This window comes from Acinonyx jubatus, chromosome B1 (assembly GCF_027475565.1).
Source record: "Acinonyx jubatus isolate Ajub_Pintada_27869175 chromosome B1, VMU_Ajub_asm_v1.0, whole genome shotgun sequence".
Classification (NCBI taxonomy): Eukaryota; Metazoa; Chordata; class Mammalia; order Carnivora; family Felidae; genus Acinonyx; species Acinonyx jubatus.
In genome coordinates this window covers 132,555,123-132,578,122 of record NC_069382.1, presented here as the reverse complement: position 1 = coordinate 132,578,122, position 23,000 = coordinate 132,555,123, and the positions used below count along the sequence as shown (strand labels likewise).

General features: G+C 37.1%; 1 pseudogene; it reads right to left on the bottom strand.

Annotated features, from left to right (window-relative positions):
- Positions 1–6,424: 6,424 nt before the first annotated feature.
- Positions 6,425–7,716, bottom strand: LOC106970813 (ADP-ribosylation factor-like protein 5A; annotated as a pseudogene).
- Between the last annotated feature and the right edge of the window lie 15,284 nt (positions 7,717–23,000).

Genomic DNA, 23,000 nt, shown 5'->3' with positions numbered 1-23,000 from the left:
ATTTATTGTATTCCTGCCACTATTCTGGACACAGGGAATACATCAGTGAACTTTAAACATAGAAAGAATTTCACTTCTACAGACCTTACAATCTAATTGAGGAGGAGAAATGACCAAATTAGAACAGTAAAAATACACTGAATATGTAAAAGGTGATATTTGCTATGGAAAAAATGAATAAAGTAGGAAAAGGAAGAGGACATGAGGGGAGGGAGTTCAGAGTGGAAGAGATGAGCAGTGTTTGCCAAGCAATAAGGACAGCCAGGTTTGCTGAGAATTGGATGTAGGGAATGAGACAGAGCACTAGTGTGATTTTTGACCTGGGCAACCATGGCTGAAATTCTTATTACCTGAGAAGGGTTCTGCTATAGAAGGAGGAGCAGGATGGGGCAGGTTAATTCTCAGATGTCTGAGAATTCACATCTGAGTGCAGAGGTCATGCAGGTGGTTGAAGTTCAAGGGAGAAGCCGGGATTACAGAGGGAAATGTTGAAGTGGTCAGTGTGTGGCTGGCTGTTGTAGAAAACTGTAAGACTGACGTCTTAATATGGCTCTGGAGTTTTCTTTAAAGTTTATTTATTTTTGAGATAGAGAGAGCAAGAGAAGGGCAGAGAGTCAGCAAGAACAAGAGAGAGCAGGGGAGGAGCAGGAAAAGAGAGAGAGGGAGATAGAGAACCCCAAGCAGTCTCTGCAATGCCAGCACAGAGCCAGATGTGAGATTCAAACCCCTGAACTGTGAGATCATGACCTGAGCTGAAATCAAGAGTCAGATGCTCAATCGCCTAAGCCACCCAGGCACCTGGCTGTGGAATTTTTAAAACCTAAAATTGAAATTATTTTTAGAGCTGAAAATGATTGAAAGGCTATTAGGATTGACCCAGGATGGCTTTAAGGGGCCAAGTGCAGGGAAGATCCAAAGAAGCATGATAGACCCAGCAATAGCAGGAAAAGACTATTTCCTGTTTATAGCCCATCAAATACAGCTCATTTAACAAACCCAGTTATTCCCTAAATGGACCTTGCTCTCTTGAATCTTCCCGTATTTGCATGACTTTCCTCGCCTGGAGAGTCTCCATACCACCTATACTTATCTTTGCCTGGACAGCTAATGTGTATTTTTCAAATATTTGTGAGAAGCATTTTCTTACTCTCTTGTGGTTGAATCAGTTTGCTTCCTATGAATGCTAAGACCCTTCCTTTCATGACACCCTTTACTTCTCTTTTTCCCTTTCTAAACAGTGAGTTCCTTGAGGGCAGGGCATGTGTCTTATTAACCTCTCTGCCTCTAGTGTCTAGTGTAGGACCCATGCAGAGTAGATGCCCAACAAATCATTAAATGTAAGAGAGATGCCACACTTTGTATGTTGTATTGTTTTCTATGGTACTTGAGTAGCTTGTATCACACTTAGGAACAAATCTGTAAATGTCAGTGTTGTAGAAGAAGTGTTGCTCCTCCATTTGTCTCACTATGGGTCCCAACCACTTGATCCTATAAGACAGTCAAAGTCCCAGGTTCTCTAAGTGCTGGTGAGTTTCTTTATCTCCAAACTTAATGAAGATGACAAAAGGATTTGTTTTTTGTTTTTTGTTTTTTTTTTGAACTGAATATATGGGTTTATTTATTTATTTATTTATTTATTTTTAAATATATGAAATTTATTGTCAAATTGGTTTCCATACAACACCCAGTGCTCATCCCAAAGGATGCCCTCTCCAATACCCATCACCCAACTTCCCCTCCCTCCCACCCCCCATCAGCCCTCAGTTTGTTCTCATTTTTTTTTAAGAGTCTCTTATGCTTTGGCTCTCTCCCACTCTAACCTCTCTCTTTTTTTTTTTCCTTCCCCTCCCCCATGGGTTCCTGTTAAGTTTCTCAGGATCCATGACTAAACTTCTCACTAATGACAAAATATACCCAAGTTAGCATCTTACTCTTTGGTCGGTGCACTTCTTTTCCTCAACTCTGTCCTATGATGCTGATATTCCCTTCTGGCATTACTTTCCAGAAGTTCTGTGCTGTGGTTGGCATTGTATAATTTAGGATAGGTATAGCAGAATGTTACAGAACATCTAAATTAACATTACTTACTGAAATAACATAGTTTATTTTTCTCTATGACAACAGAAATTCAGAGATAGTACAGGGTGGATTTGGTGGGTCCATAGTCACTAGGGGCTCAAACTTTTTCACAATTTCTGGTTCTCCTTGTGCTTAGCATGTGCCTCCAACTTTAAGGTCACCTCATAGTCTAAGAATAGTTTTGATGCACCAGCCATCATGTTCACATTATAGACAACAGAAAGAGGAAGGGATAAAGGAATGGTAACAGGACTTTCCTTCCAAAGGAGGCAACTACTTTTATTTTATTTTTTTTAGGTTTATTTATTTATTTTGAGAGAGAGGGGGCGGAACACAAATGAGAGCGTGGGGGAGGTGCAGAGAGAGAGAGGGGGAGAATCCCAAGATGGCTCCATACTGGGCTCCATGCTAATAGCCCAAGATCTCATTAACTGAAAGATCATGACCTGAGCTGAAATCAGGAGTTGGACGCTTAACTGACTGAGCCACTCAGGCAGGTTCCCCTTGGAGAGAGCTACTTTTTTTTTTTTTTTTTACCCACAGAAAACACATATAATTTATTAGATGGACTTAAAAACCCACACAAATCAATTTTAGGCACTTCTTGGGTACACACTGTGGGAACCTTCTTTCAAAAAAACAGGATATCTAACAGGCAAAACCATACTTTAATTTTTAGAAGAATACAACAACAACTAGACAATTGATTTAAAAAATTGCATAAGCAAACCAACTGTATCCTGTTATAATTTCTTCACAGTTTCACACACCATTTTAGGATTTAATAGAAACAGCCATTTTTTAGCATTCAAAATTTTAAAACTCTCTTTCCTTTACTTCACCAATATGATCTTAAAACTATCATATTTTCTTTGAGGGAGCATGATATAGAAGTTCTACTTTTATATAGGTAGAACTTTCTTTAAATTAGTATTTTCTATATTATGTCTATACCTGTACAGAATCAACATATGATGGTTGATGATTTTGATGTCTTCTAAAGTCCATTTCAACAGGTTTATTTTTAAAAGATAGGCTTCTCTTTACTAATTCTTTTAGACATCTAATGTTTATCTGTGTTCTTTAAGTAAACATGAGGAAAAAATAAAATGTGAGCTATGGTTTTAAGGATATCTTCAGGTTAAATACTATATATATATTTGGTTTGGCATCTTTTTCTAACTCAAATAGTTTTATGGGTATCCTCCAAAATGTAATCATTTTTTGGTGGAAGATAACACACACATAATTTAATCCCTTCCATGTCTAACTAGCAGCTTAAGGAGCTTGCAAAGTCTAGGTAGTTCTGTTATCTTTCTGAATCTGCTTTTCAGCATATGAAGCTAAAATTAAGAAACATTAAAATGTTAAATACAGTATGAAGGATTTTACTACTGGCTTTTATTTGCTGTATATACAGCAAGCCAGTCTTCTGATATACCCCACAACCCTGACAATACACTCTAATGAGCAAAGTACAAATCAATACATCAACCCAGTAGTGGGGACACAGCAAAGAACTAGAGAACCTACTTAGAAACTGGTGGTTTGGGGAACAATGGCTGTAAGGCAAAGTTTAGAATACCTCCAGGACTGAATAACATACCTTCACTGATGGTGAATGCAAATACAGGAGAGCAAGGGTTGGCTGAGCTATGGGAAAGCTGATCCTGAAGCAGGAAGTTTTAGAGTACATGTGGACATTTGGGAGGGGTTATTAAGTCATGTGAAGAAACCTTGCCTCTACCTAGCCTTAAAAGAGGGACTGATGCTATGATACAACTGGGCAATTGAGAGAAGATGACCCCAAAGTTCACAGGATAATCTGGGATGTGCTGCTATCCTCTATATACAAAGTAGAACACATTACAGATATATTCCCAAAAATGCCTGCAGAAAAAACTAGAAACCTATCTATAGGTTTTCTATTTACACTACTATAAACATATTTTGAGGTTGTCTATACTGTATGTGGTTGCTGTAGTCACAGCAAGAAATGTAAAGTGTCTACGAGAAAGGACAATAAAATCACATTTCCAGGCATCTTAATTTTATACATTCAGACAATAAAGAAAAGAACATCTCAGGGACTTCCTGCCTTTTCTCAAGCTCCCTCTACTTTTCTGTAACTACCTACTAGGCATTTCTTAAATGCCAGAAACAGACACTCTTTTATCTCATGCCACACTTCTAAAATCACCTTAACTATCTGCATTAAAAATGCCAGCCAGCAGGCTAAAGCACTTTATTCTTAAGGCAAAATGTCATATTCCATACCCATTCCCTCTGTCCCCCAAACCACCTGCCTTCACTATATTCTTTGCCCATCATGAGAGCCAAAGAAGTCAGAAAGAACTGAAAATTTTCAAACTAGACTCCTCAGTATAATGTGTAAGATATACTTTATAAATGCTATTAGCACAAAATTAAACTCATTAAATGCTTATAGCATATGGTTACTTTTACTAAGATATCAAGAATAATTGTATGACTTTCAAAATTAATATGAAACACGGGATATTTAATCCAGCCACAGGTACAGAGGTATGAGGCCTTGTTCTTTTCAAAGGTAAGCACGACTCTAAATAAGATGATTGTTTACCCCCAAAAGTAGCATATTAAAAACCAAAAGCATTGCCCTTCACTTAATTCTACTTAAATTACATATAAATTGCCAATATGACTATTCATAAGGCTCGTAATCATATTTGGAAAGAATACTGTTAAAATTATCTTGATGTATATTTATACATGAATTAAAAATTTTTCCTCATTGTAATTTTGGTTTTATGTACAAGCATACAGGTACAACCTTATTTCTAATGCTTGGCCTAGAAAGGTAGAATGTAACAAAAAATAATGTTTTATAAATGTGGTACAAGATTTCATGTATTCTCATGATGCCATGTCAATAACCTACTACACTAAACCACTGTAACAATGCCATTCATGCTTTAAACAGCCAATTAAGAATAAATTTTAGCCAACAGCTTGTTGACAAGGGAATGTGCTGGTATACTGATGAACTCATGTGGCAGCAACCCACAAGACTAAACCATGAAAATTCAAATTAAAAGATAAAAAGGGTAAAAGATGTAGAGTTGCTGGACTACTTTACAGAATATTTATCTCTGATGGAAATGCAACATCTGTAAAATGGGCTTGGGTTTTTAAGGGAATTTTTAATATAAAACAAGTAATTCCTAATAGTGATTTGAAAAGTATGAGAACATATGAACAAATAAAGCTTAGTAATTTAGAATTTACTTTTGTAAAAGCAAGCTGACAAATATTAAAATGTTATACTTGCATTATGAATATTATAATATAAATATAAAACACAAAAGCCACTGTTAAACACTGATCTCCCATGCTTGCATTTAGCTACTGAGTATATTACATTTTACAGAAAGAAACTTTCAAAGTTTTGCCAATGCTTGTAGTATATACTATTACTCTTCATCAAAATCTCCATGAAATCCAAAAGGCTCATATTAAAGGTAGTTACGTATTTTCTTGAATACTCTAAAACATGCCAGTTTGGATCAGCCTTCGGATTTTTAGGGCATGAAAGACATACAAAGAGAGTACCCCAAAATATGTGTGAACACATTTAGGATAAGTCTGTTTACAATTACAATAAAAATACCTTCAACCTTCATATCTTTCCATTTTCAGTGAAAAACAAAATACCCTAATCAAACATAAGATATTTGGGGCCAAGTTAGTTCTTTGTAAAAATAATTTGTCATGTGTTGATCAACTTTTAAACCAAACTCTTAAAAGCATTAAAAAAATTGTATTTTATAGTTGTCAGTGCATTCACGTTGGTTAGTAATAAGTGAAAAAGAAAAAAGTGTAGAAACAAAAAAATCTCAAACTATCCCAACTCCAGAAATAAGAAATTTTCAAATTAAGAAATAACATTTGTTGCTTAGAAAATAAGTACTTTTCATCTCAAACTCACTCTAAATGCTTGTATGATTCAATACCTAAGAAGACTCTAGGTAAATTATTTTATAATATTTATAGGATGATACTTCTCTGGGTAGGCATATTTTACACAACAGCTTCCAATTAATGCTGGAAAAAAAATCACTTGATAATTTAATCACAATTAATGATTGACCGATTAATGGATTAACAGTTTTCTCAGTAATTTAGATGGCATAGATCCAATAAAGGGAACAAGAATTGCTCGATGTGAAATTCTGTCCTTTTGTAACAGTAAGCCAAAAATTTGCAGATACTCCACTCAGATTACATGTTTTCATATACGTAATGTGATCAACAAAAAAACAGGTACAAATGTCGAGCTTTCTTCTATTCTTTCTTTCTTTCTTTCTTTCTTTCTTTCTTTCTTTCTTTCTTTCAGAGAAGCTCAATGATTTTGGGGGTTGGTTAGTACAATAAAGAGAACACAGGGGAAAGCACAAAATGGCACTTAACACCACTGCCAGTGCTCATCTCATTATGGTTATAACTAAGGATAATATTACCTTTTGTGTTATTTGCTTTTCTTTAGAACATAAATCAAAGCCATAAACTTGAACTTGAGGAATATACACAATAGATACACAACCTAATGCAAAATACTTTTCATAAGTAACCTTACATTTTAAAACATTGGAAACTGAGTATCTGTGCTGATTTGTATTCTGACTTAATGGAACAAGAAGAGAACAACATTCAACTAAGGTGGTTTACACTGACAATAAAGCTCTTAAAGTTAAAAATGTCTTCCTCTCCCTTTGTGCTTACTACAGGCTACACAATGTCCTGAGAGGATTCATTATGAGAAAAATGGCAATCACAGCTTTAAAGACCTTGCTTTGGAAGGGACTAATGAGAAAGCATATTGGAAAGTGAGACTTCATCTTTGTTCTCAAATAAGTGGTCTTAATTTTTCTTATAGAAAAAGTTTAAATCAGTTTATTATAAATATATCTAAACCATTATTTTTTGCAGCTTCCAGATAAAGTCCAGCACTTAGTTTATACAAAGTCTATGAGAAGAGGTCAGTAGGGATCATGTAATCTTAAATTGTGACATCATTCATTCAAGTCCTTGGCATAATCCCTCGCCAATAAAAGCACAGCATGCTTGGATATGCCACTGGTGATCTTTAATAGAAGTTAATTTCAAAAACTGGGAGATTTCTGCTACAGTCATTCATTCTTTAACATCTTGTTTATTAGCAAAAATCAGAAATCCAGATTTCCTTAGGTCCTCATGGGCTAACATTTTATAGAGTTCTTCTCTAGTTACAGAAATTCTTTCTCTGTCTGTACTGTCCACAACAACAATTACAAACTCTGTGTTAGTATAGTAAGTGTTCCAGGAAGAATGAAGAGATTCTTGACCACCAAGAATCTACCTTAAAACATTAAGAAACATGTTTTATTAATCATTATTTCTTCAATATTACTTTCAATTGTAGGTGATGTATGTACAACTTCATTCATAGAAAATTGGTAAAAGATGGTAGTTTTCCCTGCATTATCCAGCCCAACAATGATAACTTTGTGCTCCTGGTTATTGAACAGTCTCCATATCCTGGTGAAGAGAATTCCCATTCTTGGGCAGCGGATGCCCCTCCTGCCACCTGGGGCCGCCTGGCCTCCCCTGGCTCAGACTGAAGGGAGGAAAGGAACACGCCTCACTCATCCCCTGCTGCTGCTACTCCCGAGCTCGAGCTCGAGCTCATGGCCAGCTCGCTTCCTGGGAACAGGAGGGAGCTGAAGCCCAGGACGCCCTGCTGTATGTGAGGCCCCAGGAGAGAGCTACTTTTAATCAACCTTCCCAGAAGTTCCACTCAATACTTCTGTTTTTATTTTATTCTCTAGAATTAGTCACAAGACAACTGCCTGCTCTAATGAAGGCTAGGAAATACTGCCTTTTAGCTAGACCTTGGGTTCTATTATGTACAGAAAAGGAGATTGATGGCAACTGAGAGCAGAGTCTCTCCATGGCTGTATTCTTGTATCGGGGTTTACTATTTACCACATGTCCCTTATCTTACACCTTGATCTCCCCAAGTACAAAATCTTTACTTATTGATTTCCACAGAATGCCACACTTTTCTCTGAAAATCTTGACTGATTGTTTTGTTTGTTTGCAGAGGAACAGCTATGGTCAGCTTGCCTGGCTTTGCCACTCCCTTTCTAACCACAAGGGTCCATTCTGCATCCATGTTCTCAGAGTCAGCTGCATTGTCCTTGGAGGGCAGGCACAGAGGGCAGAACTTTTTTATGCTCCATTTCAGTTCATATTGTCACTTTCTTGTCAGCATCTGAGCTGAAAATCATGCCTTGGCTTTGCAATATTTTGATACTTTCTGTGGCCAAAGGATGAGTGGGTGGAGGGTCTCACTGTGTACTGAAGTGTTGGCAGACTATTGCTCATTGGTACCAGGTACCATTTCTTGCTGCTTCTGATTTGTAGGTTGGCCACCTCTTCCTCCCCTGCTGGTCCCCTTCTGCCATGTCTAGACATAATCCCTTCAGTGAGTTTCTGCTGCCTCCATGAAAACTCCCTCAGAAAGACAAGCCCTTGATGCTCTACATCAATATCACATCAAACTCCATGGGTTTATTACTTTACTGAAAGATTTGAGTAACTGTGTTGAGTTCTATGTAGATGGTAGAAAATGGAAGCTATATTATAAAATAGAACTTTTCCATGGTCAAGGAAGAACCATTTAAGATACTCAGTCTTTCAGATGGAGCGTTTCTCCATTTCTTGTGTGTATTAAATTCTTTCTTGAGAGTGATTTTCTCTGAACAGTGATGTTCTCTGAACATCTTTGAAGAAACCTCTTCTCCTAACCATAGGAACTGGTTTCACACCAGAACCTATTCCTATCCTGATTCCTCCAGCAGTTCATTTCTCCTTCTCTAAAGTACTTTCCAACACTTCTCTGGAAAAGGATAACATCTGAGAGAGTTCATTGTCACCTGTGACATTCCAGGTCCCACAGAATGATCCAGAATAGATCTCCAATGTTTCTCCAAAGGTGTGGATTTATTCTGATTGTTTGGTAGATAACTATACCCTTTCTACAAGATGCACACAAGCATATGCATATATACACATGTACACCTCTCTATCAAAGATAAATAGTATAATTGATCTATAAGGTGGTAAGCAAATTGTCTGAGAATTTTCATGCTCCAACAAGAATCACTGGGGAAGGCTTTGGGGAACTTCACTGCTGTGGGCCGGGTTTCCATTTTGCATTCTAATACAAGGTTGCCTTGTTTCAATAGTGAGAGGCATTGGAAGAACTCTATGGATGTGCTCTCAGAGGCCCAGCCATTTGTTTCTTTTGTTGATTTTGGGGTGCACTTGTTTGTAAATGAAGGTGTACTGATCTAGAAATAGGAAAATTTGCTTACTCTTTCAAGAGGTGAGTTTGGATTTTTTTTTTTGTCTTTATGGCTTAGAAAATAGAATGTAAGCATCTAAAGGCCTCAAATGGGAGAGATAGAATTGAATTATTATAGTTTCGCTATCCCATTGTTTGCATTGCTGGAGAATATTTTATTCACCACACAAAGTAACATTTTGACAAAATGAAAACTTAATAAATGGTCAAGTTTTCTTTTCTTTGTTTTAAATAGACTTTATTTTTTAGAGCAGTTTTAGATTCAGAGCAAACTTGAGCAGAAAGTACAGGTTTCCCATATATCCACTGTATGATTAACTATTTTTTTTTAGGGTGGGAGAGGCATAGAGGGAGAGAGAGAATCTTAAGCAGGCTCCACACTACTCGGGGCTCCATCCCATGATCATGAGATCATGACCTGAGCTGAAATCAAGAGTCCAACACTTAACTGACCTAGGCACCAGGTGCCCCTGTATGTGGTTACCTTTTAAGGTGCAATATTAATTTCTGTTCGTGCCACAAATTTATGATGAGATTCATTTCACTGTTGGATTTTAGTACTGGGTAAATCAACTTATTGGTAACAATAAGGATAGTAACAATTGGTAACAATTGAGGGTAGTCGTTAACTGTCCCCACAATGACTTCAGCAGTATTCTTTTTCTCAACATGTGTATTATTTGATAACTCTTCCTGCTGCTCTTGGATTGAAATAATTTACAGGGAAATGGCTTCATTCAAAGACATTTTCTTTATATGGTGAGTAAATATTTTTAAATGAAAGCAGTTTAGTTATCTGAAAATTGTTACACCTGACAAAATAATTGGGTATGCACTGAATGGGAATCCTTTGGACTCTGCTATTATGGAAGGCGTTTGTTGCCTGGGTCACTCTTAAGGTAGTAACTGTAATCTTGAAACTCCTTCATGTACCTAAGTAAGGGCTAATAGTGAAACTTGCTCTGCTACTGTAAAATGTACTTATGTTGATAGTTTTTTAGGAGATGTCCCTGAGGTTCCATTTATCACTAGGAAGAAAATGTTAGTGCCAGTGCTTCACAGAGAGTTCCAAAGCTTACATTGAGAACCAAAAACTTCCATTTATTTTATCCCACATGGGTTGATGAGCTCTTCTTAGGGACATTTCTTTTTTAGTCTTGTAAAGTAGTGACTTGCATTTTCATTCTTTTCCCCTCAAAGTTTCTAATTCTTTTGAATGTTAGTTATATTGTGTTTATGCAACTGAGAGGAGGGATATGGAAGTATAAATTAAGATTATTTAATTAATTAATTTATTTTAAAAATGTTTATTTTTGAGAGAGAGAGGCAGAGACAGAGAGTGTGGGTGTGCACGCGTGGGGGAGGAGAAGAAAGAGAATCCCAAGTAGGCTCAAAGCTGTCAGTGCAGACCCTGACATGAGACTCGAATCCACAAACTGTGAGATCATGACCTAAGCCGAAATCAAAAGTTGGATGCTTAACCGACTGAGCCACCCAGGTGCCCCAGAAGATTATTTTAAAAAGTATTCTGCTTCAGGGGCACATGGGTGTCTCAGTCAGTTGGGTGTCCAACTTTGGCTCAGATCATGATCTCACAGTTCATGAGTTCGAGCCCCACATCAGACTCTGTGCTGACAGCTCACAGCCTGGAGCTTGCTTCAGATTCTGTGTCTCCCTCTCTCTCTGCCCCTCCCCTGCTCATGCTCTGTCATTCTCTGTCATTTATTTAAAAATAAATAAACATTAAAAAAATTAAAAAAAGTATTCTGCTTTATTATTTTTTGTGCTTATTTCTTCCCTGTGGTCTATTATATTAAATTTTCTGGACTTCATATATATTAATTGAAATACTTCTCTTTCTTTCTCTACCCTTTCTAAAATCTTGATAAAGATTCTTCTTGTGTCTCTTAAATGCTGTTGTCTCCTTAGGAAAAAGAAACCTGGCCTAAACTGTCATATAAATTTTTCATAAATATTTGCCTGGAGTGGAGAATGTTTTGCAAAGTTGAAGCATTTTGCTGAGTGCAGCACATGTGTTGTATCCCTTCTTTCAACAATTCATTCATCAGCTCTGTTTTAAAGAATGAGTTTTCCAGGGTATTCTAGACACTGGGGAGATAAAGTGAGACAGGTATGATTGAGGCCTGAAGGAGCCTATGGTCTAATGGGAGAGACAGATTTGTGAATCAACTATGCCAGTCCTATGGGATAAGGGCTACAATAGAGGCCTGCTCAGTGACAACATAGATCAAATGGGATCAAGAAGGATTCTGGAATGGTTCCAGAAGTAGGCTGCCTTTGATTTGAATTTTGAAAAAGTAGGTAGGAATTAGCTTGAAAAAATAAAGAATAAACATTTGAGTGGAGATGTATCTGTTTAAATAATTATAAATCCACTGATGTGGGGCTAAGGGGAAGAAGAATGTGAAGGAGTGATGGATGAGGTTGGAGTAGGTAGGTGACTGTTATGAAGAGCTTTGCATATAAGTGAAGAATTTTGAACTTGAATATGAAAATTATAGGGATTTACAAAACGGTTTTCAAGCAGAGGTGAGAAATGATATTTATAGTTAGGAACATCATTCTGGCAGCAATTAGGAAGAGAGGTAGAAGCAGCACAGCCTGAGGGAAGGCCAGCTAATTATGACAGTGCCTCAGTATCCAGGAGAAAAGAGATGCAGATTTTAATCTAAGCAGTGATGGCAGAAGTAGAGGAGAAGGAACAGGTTAGAGAGATGTGAAATGATGTCTTTGGTATTTCTTCTACATCCCTGGATGAACTAGTAGGTTGATGATGCTAATACATAAGATGGGAAATGCAGAATAAAAAACAACCCAGGTTTTTTGGGGACAGATGATGTTTTGTTTTGGACATGTCCAGGTAAAATGGCAATGGCATATGCACTCTAAAATTGAATATATGTACCTGAAGCCAGTGGAGGGTTCTGAGCTAAAGATATAGATGTGAAGTCATCAACCTATTTGCAGATACTGAAGCTTTGGTGTCAGCGAGGAAACTTGGGGTTTCCTCTTTGCATTACTCTTCCTATTTGTGAGGCATGTGGGAGATGACCTCATGCGATATATTGAAAACAAATGGCCCTTAGAACATTATCTTATACATCCATATCATTATTGTACACTTATCTCCTGAATAGTAAACTGTGAATAGAGTTTTGAGGGGAAAAGTAAAGGGAGGAGCAGGGAGGGTAGAAGGAAGAAAAGTTGAATAAAGACTTGTGTCTTTCAAACAGAATACCTTGTGAAGTTATGGAATCAAAGACAACATAGGGTAAAACCCTAGATCCTTTCTCTGTAAACCTTGGGATAAAATTTGATTTACTTTAGGAGTGTCCAGAGGTATTTCAAATCATCTGCATTATATGTTTTGAAGGTAATTTCTTTTTAGAGTTTCCACAAAGATCCACTTTAGGGTTTTTTTTGGGCCTGTGCTGTGGCAGACTTGCTTCCGTGGGATACACTTGAAAAGGTCCCTGTGCTCAGAGGCCTTTGGGAATCACATTGAAGTTTTGGAATTGTTTGCCCATGTTAGTTCTATTTGGCCTAACCTGTTATTGGCCAGGAGCTCAACCTGCCCCTGGAGAAACAAAAGGACAGAGTGACATTAGTGCTGTAATATTCACATTGACCCTACTATGCCTCCACAGTGATTCATCCAGGGTTTTGGGTATGAAGGAAGAATACATGGAAAAATTCAAATTCAAGACACGTGAGAATGTTTATTTAAGAACCTGTACTTCTAGCCTCAGCATATAACATTTGACTCCCAGTGGATGAGAGAAGTCACCATCTTCTTGGTATGGCAGAAGTATGAATTTATGCGTTTAGGTCAAGTAGTCTATTATTCCTGCCTCTCCCTAGCCCCCTTTAATTGGCACAGATGCATCTTAGATCTCAGCTAGTGCTCTCTTACTTTGTTTGTACATCCCTTTTAGAACTCTTTATGTCCTAAAACATGTACAATCTATCTGTAATTATTACTTTCTTAGGGTTGGGAAATTCTTTTCTTGTTTATAAGTTGAGCCACATTGGGCATAATCTAGAACCACTAAAAATACTGTGTAGAGCAATAGCCTTTACTAGTCAGGCTTCTCTGTTTTTTGTTTTTTGGGTTTTTTTTTTGTTGTTAACATCATTTATAAATGGACTTTTAAAACTTTTCAGCACTTTCTCTTAGCAAAATTATGCGAAGGAATGACTAGCCATGTACTGGGTTACCTTAATAAGAAGAAATAGAAAAAAAGGAGCTAATTAAAGCAATGGTCATGTCTTTAGACAAGACCATTGAAAGAAGACATGCAGGAGGTGGAAGTGGTTCAGTGAAAACAAAAGTTCAAGGCTAGTAATTGGAAAGCAGCATTTACTTTTTCTTCTGAATTTAATCCCATCAGACGGTCTACTGTGCAAAAGTGTCTAGTAAGCTGTCAGCCACCAACTTCATATTCTCTCTCACTGGGTTAGGTTTGCCTTCCTTTTTATGATCAGCAGATGGAATTCTCAACTAATGCTAGATATACTATTATAGAAAAAAATATCCAAATAGTGAAGGACTCCCTGGAGCCCTTACAAAAAGACAATGGTGAATGATTAGGCAGTACACACATCTCAAGTTCTTTGGAAAAATGTTGAGTGATAGACACAGGGATAGGAATAGCAATAGGACTGGGCACCCTGGTCTCCCTTGCACACTGGGACAAAAAAACAGATCTAACAGCACCAGACATCAGACTCCAGGAGAGGGAACCTGGCTGCGAGTTTATAAACTACCTGCTTAGGGAAAACCAGCCCCTATCCTGACATAATCAGGGGCATAATAAAGATCACCTAGTAGATATTGGCCCCATTTTTCCACCTCAATATCAGGTTGGGAGAATATCAACCTTGCCCTAGGCCTGATCCAGGACTTGTGGTGGCAGTTCCATGCTTTGGTGGCCCATGGGCCTGATTTACCAACTCAGTGTTCTATGGGGGTTGCTTTAGCTCCTGGTTCCAGTTGTTTTCCTGGTGCCCTACAAATTTCTCTTTGAGTGGCCAGTCTGTGGCAATTGGTCTTAGGCAAATTAACCCTTCCCTCTTATGTCATTCCTATAATCTCTGTAATACCCAAATAACTGTGCAGCAGGAATTGAGAGGAAGAGATCCTTGGAACATCATAGTCCCTTCCATGTGGCACTGACAGTCATGATGGGACTGCCTTACAAGACAGACTTGATTTTCAAAGAAATTTCGCGTGATTTCAAAAAATCCTTCTTTAATAAAGTGTTTATATTTTTCACTCAGTGGTGCTAGCGCTTTGAGAGCCTTAGCTCTTAGCTAATCCATTTGCTAAGCAATTTAAATTTAAAGTTTATATAACAGATAATGGGTGCTTACTAAGTGCCAGGTACATAATGTGGCACTGTCATTATGTTTGTTAAAGATAAGAAAATGGAGACTCTGAGAAATGAACTCACTTACCCAAGGCAATGTAGCTAATAAATAGTCAAAGTGAGGTTCAAGACCAAATAGGTATACCTGGATCCAAAGCTTACTAAAACTATGGCTTGTGCAAATATAAAGGCTGTACTTAGATTTATGCTAATTTTCAAGGGTCTTATACTGCAATAGCTTTTTACCTCCTTCTGATTCCTCTAACATGTTATTTCATGCTGACCTACACATGAAATGTGCATTTCTTTAGTTTTACCCCACAATCATCCCACGAAACATGGATTAGCAAATAGAACTCACTGAGAATTTAATGGAGGAGTCAAAAAAGGGTTTTTACATTACTGCAACATACTTGATTTTTTAAAAAAATGTTTATTTACTTATATTGAAAGAAAGAGAGAGAGAGTGTGTGTACACAAGTGGGGAAGGAGCATAAAGAGAGAGGGAGAGAGAGAATCCCAAGCAGGCTCTGCGCTGCCAATGCTGAGACTGATGGGGGCTCGATCCCACAAACTGTGAGATCATGACCTAAGCTGAAATCAAGAGTCTAATGCTTAACTGACTGAACCACAGAGATGCCCCGTGACACACATGATTTTAATTGTCAACATAGAACTAATTGAAAAAAAACATTTACCTTTTGCCTTGACACTGTGAAGAACTTCTCATCGCAGCCTTTCTTGCCCTACTGGACTCTTCTTTTCCCTTCTCTCCTTTTTGCAACTCCCTTTCAGGAATAAGCAAGCAAGCCAGGAAAACAACAACAACAAAAAAACAAACAACAAAAAAAAAACTAATCAAGAAGCAAATCTGTCTTTCTTTAAAAAAAAAATGTAGACAAAGCAACTCTTCTCTTCCTCTGAAACTTTGGTATCAGCCAAAGCCAAGGTGCTCAATATTTTACCTTCTTACGTGAGTAATTATGGATGTATTCCCCTCCCTTTCCCTCTCCCTCAGAAAACATTTACTCTATAAGGTGAATACAGAGTTTGTAATTTTATGATCAGTAGATGTAATACTCAGTTCACTGTAAACAATGGATAAGAATTAAAAAAAAATAGCGTAAATGCATGATCAGGTCTATATTTAAGGGAGGAATAAAATATAACCTTCTTTTGGTTCAGATTATTCATGTATTTCAAGATATAGCATATCAGGGCTGCTATTATTAACAATACTAATCAATGTTTTGGATATATTCAAGAGAGTAGATTAATCAATCTTTCTTGTTAATAGTATGATGAACAATACAATCCAGTATCCCAACATATAGGACTTTTCTAGAGGAATTCACTGTAAGTGTGACAAAATTAAATGCCTGGCTATTAGTTCATACTGGTGTTAAAAACAAAAGCTGACAGTCAGATTCTCTGACACATTCATTAACCATAGACAAGGGAACAGCAGAATTTGCTTAAATAAATGCAAATGGATCCCATTGTCCTTAAGAGTGAAGACAACACAAAATAAGGAGGACATTTTGGCACTGCTTAAATAGATATTCCTTTTCTGTGCAGAAATAATGTCTTTTTCTCATGAGTTGTACTGAGGTGTCCATTTTGCTTAAATCTTACGTTAGTGGTATGTGTGGTTTAATTCTGGTCAAGATGAGGACATTTGAAAAAAATCTCATAAGAAACTTATCCAAATCTTATTTTTAAAAATAACCTTTTATAAAAAGCTAGATCAGTATATTATGATATCCTGTATTCTTATAATTACTATTTTCAAAAATGAAATTAAGGCACTCCTGCTGAGTAGGTCTCTACTATAGTAAATCTTGTTAAGAATTGTACATGAAACTAGTGAAAAACTATTACCAAAAATGTAACAACTGCATGTAACAAAATCCTGAAATAATATGATTATAAGGTAATCATGTCTTCAATCAAATTAACATTTTGGGGAATCCATTGTGCCTTTGCACATGTTCTTTCCTTTGCATGTGTTCCTCTGGAAAGGCTCTTCCTCCCCATTTTTCTCATGGCTGGCTTCTTTTCCTTTTTTACATCTTTAAGAGCCTCAAAAAATTAAAAATAGATCTACCCTATGACCCAGCAATAGCACTGCTAGGAATTTACCCAAGGGATACAGGAGTACTGATGCATAGGGGCACTTGTACCCCAATGTTTATAGCAGCACTTTCAACAATAGCCAAATTATGGAAAGAACCTAAATGTCCATCAACTGATGAATGGATAAAGAAATTGTGGTTTATATACACAATGGAATATTACGTGGCAATGAGAAAGAATGAAATATGGCCTTTTATAGCAATGTGGATGGAACTGGAGAGTGTTATGCTAAGTGAAATAAGTCATACAGAGAAAGACAGATACCATATGGTTTCACTCTTATGTGGATCCTGAGAAACTTAACAGAAGTCCATGGGGGAAGGGAAGAAAAAAAAAAGGTTAGAGAGGAAGGGAACCAAAACATAAGAGACTCTTAAAAACTGAGAACAAACTGAGGGTTGATGGGGGGTGGGGGTGGGTGGGAGGGATGGGAAAGTGGGTGATAGGCATTGAGGAGGGCACTTGTTGGGATGAGCACTGGGTGCTGTATGGAAACCCATTTGACAATAAATTTCATATTTAAAAAAAGGTAAAAAGTAAAAAAAAAAGCAGATAATCAGTTTTGTTTGGGTGAGGATATGCATGAGTCTTAAGTAAATAGGAATGTATCAGGGGTTTAGGGCGGGAAAGTAGGAAGCATCCTGTGGTTGGAGTGTAGTATGCATGTATGTGTGTGTAGGTAAGTGAGTTAAAGATTCAGCTATAAAGATAAGCAGGCATCAATCAGGCAGGACTTTGTGTATTATTCTACTGCGCTTGTCAAGGCAAAACAGACTGGAGAAAATGATTTGAATTTTAGAAGCATCACTTTGATGGCAGTATGGAAGGTTGATATTGGGAAGGGATGGGGCAAGACTGGAAGAAGGGGGTAATTGTTAGTAGACTATAGTAATGTTATGGACAAGAGATTCTGTGGAACTACATCATGACCATAAAAGTGGAAAAGTATAGTGGGGTGATAGATGTAATGGATAAAAGCTATTTTACTGAGAGAAGTTGGCAGGATGAATGTGGGTATAAATGGAAGACAAGAGATTATTTTTTCGCATTATTTCTGGTGTTATTTCTAGACTTCAATGGATAACTGGATTGTGGTATAACTCTTCAAAGTGGGAAATGTAGTAGGGTTACTGAATTTTAGGGGAAGGGTTTTCAGTCAAGGTATGTACAATTTAAGTTTGAGGTGCTATGAAAAATTGGGATAGATCAGTGATTTTCAAAATATGACCCGTCAATGCCTGAAGTCTTCAAGACCCTTTCAAAGGGTCAATGAAATCAAAATCATTTTCGTAATAATATTAAGACATTATTCCTCTTTCCACTATCTCTTTGTGCCATCATAATGGTATGCATGAATGTCCTGGCAGATACCCTCAGGAGCATTAACAGTGTTGAAAAGAGAGGCAAGTGACAGGTTCTTATTAGGCCACATTCCAAAGTCATTGTCTGATTCCTAACTGTAATGATGAAGCACAGTGTGAATGATGAAGCAAATTTTAAATCATTGATGATCATAGAGTTGGGAAAATTGTTGGGAAACTCACAGGCAGATTAAATAAGTGTGGAGTGATCAGCCCCAGATTTTATGTACAACTCAAAAGATCTAGAAAAATGGCAGAATAATCTGCTGTCATCCTGCCGGTTTGGTTTCATTGTACTGATAACCTTAGCTGGCATCATGGACCATGAAGAAACAAGACAGAAACACACAAGAGGGAAAAATCATGGGATTCTTTTTCTAGGGATATAGTACCTATGTGCCAAAAATACCTCAATGGAAAAAAAAAAGACATTATTGCCTTTTTAACTATTTTGGCATGTGCACTGATTGTGGAAGAGCAACTGTGGGTAAAATTATTGGTGACTTAGCATGAATAAGGCAATGGTGCCAAACTGCAGTTTAAAAAAATGCCCAATTTTACTTAAGAATTTTGGAAAGCTTGTATTTGTCACCATGAGCTTTATATTTTCCCAATGCTTAAAAGTTTTTCTAATGAGATTGGTGGTAACATTAAAAATGTAGTAAAAAAAACTATTGTATAATAAAATGTGCCAACATATGGAAGATCTGTATAAGTAAGTGAACCAATGTTTTTGAATGACTTGTCTGTAGTGTTACAAAATCATGCAAGATAGACAAATAGATTTTCAGTTCATTGATTTTTTTATGAGCTCTGTCAAGTATACTGATGAGCTTCTCAATAGAATTATCTCTGATGTTGTGTTTTTTAATAAATTCACATATTTCTGTGTGATTCTTATAGTTTCCATTTCTCTACTAAAGCTTATATATTCATATATGCTGCTTACCTTTTTGTTAGATAGTTTAGTATATTTACCATAGTTACTTTATTTTTCAAAATTTATTTTTTTCATTTCAGTTATTTTAGAGAAAGAGTCAAAGCAGGGGAGAGGGGCAGAGGAAGAGAGAGAGAATCCCAAGCAGGCTCCATGCTCAGTACCAAGCCCAATATAGGCTTGATCCCATGACCCTGGGATCATGAGTCAGATGCTCAACTGACTGAGCCACCTAGACACTCCTACCATAGTTACTTTAAAGTCTCTTGTGTAGTTCATCAGATTCTGGTTCTCTTGTTTTAACTTTTGAAAATGAATTATTTTTCTTTTATCTTTTGAATATGAATTGTTTTCTCTTTTTGTGTATCTTGTATCTGTGTTTTTTTTTTTTTATTAAATGCTGGACATTATGTATAGATCAGTAGAGATTGAGATAAATAGTATTTTTGCAAGAAAGCAAGCACTTTTTCACAGAACTCAGTGTAGGGAGTTGATGCTATCTAATAAAGAGTTGATCTCGGTTTGGTGTTTGCCATTGCTATTGTTATCTTCAGTGCACCACAGTCTTCAAATTCATCTGGGATTGGGCTGTTTTTCCCTTTAGTTTAGTCTGGGGGCTGGGGACCAGCAGATTTTTCTGGGTTGGTGCTCCACCTTTAGCTTTCAGATGTCCTTGCATGCCTGTACCACAGAAGGGATCTTTTGATGCTCTTGCTGATTACACACTGCTAGGTTTATTGTGGTGGCGATGAGGTTCTCTGTTGTCCTAGTTGAGTCTTATGAAGTGATTGTATACCTAGATCTCAGAGTTGGGCCGTTCTCGGCATTCCTGCCCCTCTTCCCTGTGGCAGATAAACTGTCTTGTATCTGTGGCTCATCTTGGATGGGCGTTTCTCCCTTAACCCTAGCAATAGTAGACTTCTGTGTTCTGTATATGTACAGGTTCCTGGAACCAGGATGGTTTCTTGCCCATCCTTGGGGAAGAAAGCTTTCCCTTGTACCCTTCCCTCAAATGCAGTGGGCCATTGACTGTTCTCTGGGAGTTGTAGTGATTACTGCCCCATCTCTAGCAGCTTAAGGCTTCTGCTTCTCAGTAAAGAAGAATCCTGGGAAGCAAGCAGGAATACATGTCTTTTCCCCCAGCAGCAGCTGACCACCCACTATTGTCCTATACCATTGTGGTTGGTTCTTCCTGGCCTCCTGACTTGCTCTGTTCTTTCATGTGAATACTTAGAGAAAGTCCAAGAAAAACAACACACAAGTACGTGCAAATGTCCTTTGTGTCTGAGGCCCCCAGCTATTCTAGAATAATATGGTAGTCCACAATTGACCCTTAATAATTAATTCAAAATTTAGTTGATTTCTTTTTATCTATTTGCTTAGTGGCCACCTCTCTTTCCCATGTTCTGCCACAAGTAGAACACTTTGTGTATTCTGTCTTAGAGAAACTAGTTTTAACTTAGAATTCAGGCTACTTGGTTGCCTTGTGAATTTAGCTGTCTAATGGGATCAAAAGAGTTTTGATTTTATACTTTATCTGACTTAGTCTCTCATTGTTACTTTTCAGCTTTCTACATTCTGGACCAATGGATTTTAATATAAATTAAAATTATGAATACTTATTGATGTGATTTTAAGTTTCACATTGCATCTTACTTTTAAGAACCTACTACTTGTTGAGTTTTGGTATAGTATTTAAAGTTGTATATTCACAATTATGTAAAAGAACTATTCAAATAATCCTCCATTTTTAAGCTAGTTATCTGTGTGAGGATGAATTTCTTCATGTACTTCAACCAAAACAATAACATATCAGCAAACTGAGAGAAGCAAATATGAGAATTCAGCTATCTTCTATTCAGTCAGATATTAAAAAACTTTGCAAAAAATAAAAAAGTGTCACATTTCTCACTATTTTTATTCTGAAAAGTATAGTTTTTAAAAATAAAAAAACCTTTAGGGGCACCTGAGTGGCTCATTTGGTTACGCACCTGACTCTTGGTTTCAGCTCAGGTCATGGTCTCATGGTTCATGAGTTCGAGCCCCATGTTGGGCTCTCCGCTGTCAGCACAGAGCCTGCTTTGGATCCTTGGTTTCTCACTCTCTCTGCTCCTCCCCCCACTCTATATCTCTCTGTCTCCATCTCAAAAATAAATAAACATTTAAAAAAATTAATCAAAACATTTATGCTAACATACAATGGATTTATTATTTTCAAATGAATTAATATTTTATTTAATATTAAATTAAGTATGTAAAATAATAAATATTTCAAAAATTTCTCATTTTCAATCACTGATAATGGTAAATATCTATAGATACAACCCACATAGATAGTAGCTCTTTTGGGATTCTTAATATTTTTGAGAATGTAAGGGGCTTAGTTCTTGGCATGAAAATATCTGAGAACCACTGAAATAGATAATTTAATAGCAGTAGGATATATGGGTCTGGAGGTGGAGAGATATGAGGTAGAAACATTGCTTGGGAATCAACACTGCATGGTTTATAGAGGAAACTTGGTGTATGGATAATATTATACAGAGACAAATAGAGTGAGAAGAAAAGAGAATGAGGAATAGATTCTGGGCAACAGCAATATTATGGCTCAGTGGAGGAGGAGGAGGGATAAGCATGAAATACTGGGAAGGAATAAATAGGAGAATAGAGTATCATAGCAGTCAAAATAGTAGAGTTTGAGAAGAAAGGGATGGCTTAAATGGGCCAGTCAATATTGTACTGAAGGAAATGTTCCTTAGGTCCTCACTGTGACATACTTAGTGGGTGGTGAGGTCATAGGTAATAAGTCCCCTCCAAGATCCCATAAGCCATTGGATTTCTTCCTGTATACTATAAAAAGAATTTCTATCATCTTAATTTCATTTAGTACAGGACAGTGTTGAGTCTATATTCCAAGTGAACTGGTAGAAACACTTGTAGCCATTCAAGTTAAAATATTGACACCAGAATGATTTATTCAGAGTTCCCTTATCAATGTATTTATTCCTCTGAAACTCAGACTTGATTCCAGGCAATAAAACTTGATATGTTAAGTAAGTTTTGCCACATCATACCACGAATTATCATTATTCTATATTTTATTGGCAGTGAGATTATTACTGCCTTCAAATCTAATGAGCCCATAGGTGATTCCACATTCCTATCTTTTGAGGTTCTATTTTCTGGTATCAAATGTAAAAGCCACTCTCTCTGGCCCAAATTTGAAGGGCTTTAGGATCAGGAACTTGAGGTTCCTACAACTCTAGGAAGAGCTGGAAAGCAAAATCAGGGAAATTGCCACTGCCAATCTTAGCATGAAGCACAGAAATGAGGACATCTCAGGAGACTGCGAGGGATCTGCTTGGGAATGTCACAACATCTGGCTGAACCTGACTTTGGAGAGTAATGGCTTCTCCTTTCTCCAAGTCTCAGTGAATGACGGGGTCTCATTGAAAAACACAGAAGGAAGAGGATTCTGGGAAATAGAGTTTCCAGCTCTCTCTGTGCAGTCAAAGAACATTTTAAAAGAAGAAGGTAGTGATACTGAGGTGACTAGAAGTGATTCAGCACAAGGTGTGAAGTGCTGCATTATACTGGGAGATCTGGTAAGATTCAGATGCACTGGAATTAAAAAAGTTTGATGGCAAGCAAAAAGACATAGGGGAATGTTATGGCCTAAAGACTTGGCTGCATATTGAAGTTCAAGCCAG